This window comes from Manis javanica, chromosome 4 (genome assembly GCF_040802235.1).
Source record: "Manis javanica isolate MJ-LG chromosome 4, MJ_LKY, whole genome shotgun sequence".
NCBI lineage: Eukaryota > Metazoa > Chordata > Mammalia > Pholidota > Manidae > Manis > Manis javanica.
Genome location: NC_133159.1, coordinates 105,338,319 through 105,343,046, shown reverse-complemented (window position 1 = coordinate 105,343,046; position 4,728 = coordinate 105,338,319). Strand labels below are relative to the sequence as shown.

Sequence of the window (4,728 nt, the reverse complement as noted above, 5' to 3'; positions counted from 1 at the left end):
ATATAAGGTTTCTAGGCTTTCAGTCCCTTTGATGGGGGGAGAATTTAAAAGGATCAAGATGGTGCTGAGAACTAACACAAAATATCTAACACATTTTGACTTTGCAAAGTGGGAAAGTACAAGAGTACTTGTGGAAGGAAAGGAGAGAAAGGAGATTGAGGCTCTGGATAGACTAAAACTACGTATGTTATGAATACCTTAGAAGTTTTTTCAGATGGTTTTGTACCACAGTTTGAAGACCAATGATCTAGACACTAATATTGCCAGGGAACACACCACCCACTAGCCAGTTTCCTCAAGGCTCCCTTAACATCTTTGTTTCTCAGGCTGTATATGATGGGATTCAACATGGGGGTCATGACACAGAAGAGCACAGAGACCAGGATGTCCATGTCCAGGGAGTAGCCTCCCCTGGGTCTGTCATAGTTGAGGTTGACTGTTCCAAAAAAGACCACCACCACAGTGAGGTGGGATGCACAGGTAGAGAAGGCTTTGTTCCTGCCCTGAGCAGAGGGGATCCTAAGGATGGCAGAGATGATAAGTATGTAGGATACTGCAGTAAATAGGCAGGGGCTCAGGCCAATGGTGGCACTGGCCACATGGAGCACAGACTCATTGAGAGAGGTGTCTGAGCAGGAGAGCTCCAGGAGCAATGGGATGTCACAGAGAAAGTGGCTAATCTGGTTGGGCCCACAAAGACTGAGTGCAGTTGCCAGCACTGTGTGTGTCACAGAATTCACCAGCCCGCACAGCCAGTCACCAAAAAAACGCAGACATTCACACTCATGAGGACTGGGTATTGAAGAGGGTGGCAAATGGCTACATAGCGGTCATAAGCCATAACAGCCAATAGGACACCCTCAGTGCCAGCACATGTCACGAGGAAAAAGATCTGGGAAAGGCAGCCTTCATATGAAATGGTCTTCTTCTTCCAGAAGAAGTTTATTAGCATGGCTGGAATGGTGGTAGATGTGTAGCAGATGTCCAAGAAACTCAGGTTGCTGAGGAAATAATACATTGGAGTGTGGAGAGCTGGACTAATCTTGGTGGCTGTTATTATAAGCATGTTGCCTAGGAGAGTTGTCAGATAAATGACTAGGAAGACCAGGAAGAACAAGCCCTGTAGGTTGGGGTGATTGGAAAATCCCAAGAAGATGAATTCAGTGACATCTGTTTCATTGTTCATTTCAAATGGTGTTATAGCTATAAAACAATGAGAAAAAGGCCATAATGAGAATATACAAAGATCACCTCAAATTGACATCTAACTTTGTATGGTCACGTCAAATAATGTTGAATACTGGTTGAATCTGGTATGTGGAGGGAGGTGTGCGGCAGTGTCTGCCTGTTTACTGCAATGTCCTACACACTCATCATCTTCTTTAGTCTGTTAATGTAGTAATTTATATTGATTATTTAATTGTTGAACTTGCCTTGCATTCCTGAGATCAACCCCAATTGATTTTGATGTAGTATCCTTTTTATATATTGCTTGATTCAATTTTCTAATACTTTGTTGAGGATTTTTTGCATTTTTGTTCATGAGGGATGCTGTTGGTCTGTAGTTTTCTTTTACTGCAATATTTTTGTTTAGTTATGTTACCAATTTTCAGGTAATGTTGGCCTTACAAAATGTGTTGGGAACTTTCTCTTCTTTTAAGTTTTCTAGGGGAGAATATGTATAATTGGTACTATTTCTTCCTTAAATGCCTGGTCAGATTCAACAGTGAAACTATATGGACCTGTATTTTTATTTTTTACAATGTTTAAAGCTACAATTTTAATATCTTTAACATACATAGAACTATTCAGGTTGTTTATTATTGAGTGAATTTGGGAGGACCTTTCAAGAAAGTGGTATATTTCATCTTGTTGAATTTATGAGCATAAAGTTGTTCGTAGTATTCTATAATTATTCTTTTAATATGGAGTCAATATTGATGTATCCTCTTCTATCCTTGATATTGATAATTTGTTCCTTCTTTATTTTTTCCTTGGTCAGTCTGGCTAGAGGTTTATCAATTTGTTGTTTTCAAAGAACAAACTTTCAGTTTCACTGATTTTCTCTATTTTCAATTTCATTAATTTTTTCTGTAATCTGCTTTTTCCTTGTTTTTGTCTGCTTTGAGTTTAATGTACTTTTTCTACTTTCTTAATGTGACCACTTACAATTTTAGGTATAAGCTTTTCTAATATAAATATTAAGTGGTAAAAATTTACCTCTACACGCTATTCAGTTGTATCCCTCAAATTTTGATGTACTGTCTTTATTTTTGTTCAGTTTGAAATATTTTTTCATTTCCTTTAAGACTTTGTTTTTTCCCCATGAGTTATTTAAAGGTATATTGATTAATATCCAAATATTTATAGGTTTTTCAGATATCTTTTTGCTATTCTTATTTCATTATGGTCAAAGAGTATGCCTTGCATGATATTTTTTATTTTAAATTTGTTGTTTTTTTATAGTTCAGAATATGACCTATCTTAGTGAATGTTCTATGTGTACTTGAGTAGAGTATAAATGCTGAACTTATGGGATGGAGTATTTTATAAAAGTTAATTAAATTAAGTTAGTTGATAGTTGTTCAGGTCATCTATATTTTATCTACTTGTTTTCTCAATTTATGAGAGAAGAGTGTTGAGGTCTCCAGCTATAATTGTGAATTTATCTATTTCTCTTCTCAGATCACTTTTGTGCCTCATGTAGTCTGAAGATCTTTTTCAGTCATATATACACTAAGGATTGTTATGTCTTCTTGGAGATGTGGCTTCTTCACCATTAATATTTCTTTTTATTCCTAATAATTTTTTTTCTTCTGAAGTCTATTTTGCCTGAAATTAATATAGCTACCACTTATTTATTTAGTTAGTGTTTGCATAGTACATCTTTATCCTTTTACTTTTAACTTTGTATTTAAAGTGGGTTTCTTTTAGAATAGTTGGGTATTGATTTTTAAAAACCCAATCTGACAATCTCTGTCTTTTCATTGTTATGTTTAGACCACTCACATTTAAAGTGATTATTGATATGCTTGGATGAAATTTTACCATCTCCTTAGCTGTTTTCTATTTGTTTAATTTATTCTTTGTTTCTTATTCTTTTTTGTCTTTCTATGCTCAATTGCACATTTATTATGGTTCCATTAAATCTTCTTTATTTACTTATTATTACCTCTTTGTAAAATTTTCTGGTTATTGCACAAGAAATTAAAAAATACATTGTAAATAATCTGCCTTCATTTAATAAACCACTTCAATGCAGTTATAAGACCTTATATCTCCAATTTCTCCAGTGCTTCCTTTTTGCTATTGTTGTCACATATTTTACTTTTACATATGTGATGAACATGCACTACATTGTTACAAAATTTTGTGCATTAAAAATAAAAATGAATTTAGTTTACTGTATTAGTGTCCTATGGCTACCATAACAAATTACCACAAACCTGGTGACTTGAAACAAGAAATTTATTCACTCACAGTTTTGGAGGCTTCAAAGTTTGAAATCAAGATGTCAGCAGTGCCATGCTCCCTCTGAAGGCTCTAGGGGAGAAGCCTTTTTTTGGCCCTTCTTAGTTTCTGGTTCTCCTCGAAATCCTTGGTGCTCCTTGGCTTGTAGCTGCACCACTCCAATCTTTGCTTCTCATTCCATGGCCTTTTTCACTATGTGTGTCTTTGTATGTCCCTTGCTTTTCTTGTAAGGACAACAGTCCTAGGAATCAGGGCTCACCTTAATCTAGTATGACCTCATCTTAAATAATTACATCTTCAAAGACCTTTTTTTTTTTTTTTGAGAGGGCATCTCTCATGTTTATTGATCAAATGGTTGTTAACAACAATAAAATTCTGTATAGGGGACTCAATGCTCAATGCACAATCATTAATCCACCCCAAGCCTAATTCTTGTCAGTCTCTAATCTTCTGAAGCATAGCGAACAAGTTCTTACATGGTGAATAAATTCTTACATAGTGAATAAGTTCTTACATGGTGAACAGTACAAGGGCAGTCATCACAGAAACTTTCGGTTTTGATCATGCATTATGAACTATAAACAATCAGGTCAAATATGAATATTCATTTGATTTTTATACTTGATTTATATGTGAATCCCACATTTCTCCCTTATTATTATTATTATTATTTTTTTTAATTTTTAATAAAATGCTGAAGTGGTAGATAGATGCAAGATAAAGGTAGAAACCATAGTTTAGTGTTGTAAGAGAGCAAATGTAGATGATCAGGTGTGTGCCTGTAGACTATGTGTTAATCCAAGCTAGACAAGGGCAATAATACATCCACGGATGCAGAAGATTTCTCTCAAAACAGGGGGGGTGAGGTTCTATGCCTCACCTCTGTTGATTCCCAATTTCTCACCTGATGGCCCCCCTACAACTGTGCCTGTCTTAGGATGTTCCTCCCTTGAGGAAATCTTACCCATCTCTGGCTAACCAGTCATATTCTGGGGCCATACAGGGAAATGTAAAGTTGGTAAGTGAGAGAGAAGCAATATTGTTTGAAAAGGTTAGCTTTTTACTTCTTTGCAGATTTATACCCTGTGGCTTCTATGCCCAGCATTTGTCTTGAGGTATCTTTACCACTTGGAAGAATTATGATACTCGGTAAATTCAATATGAGGCACAAATTCTATTTAAGGGTTGTAATTAGGAAGGAAGAAGAAAAGCTATAGAAGTAGCAGACGGAAGAAAACATGGGAGGATTGATTATTT

General features: G+C 35.6%; 1 pseudogene; it reads right to left on the bottom strand.

Annotated features, from left to right (window-relative positions):
- Positions 1 to 254: 254 nt before the first annotated feature.
- Positions 255 to 1,195, bottom strand: LOC118973128 (olfactory receptor 5V1-like; annotated as a pseudogene).
- Positions 1,196 to 4,728: the final 3,533 nt, after the last annotated feature.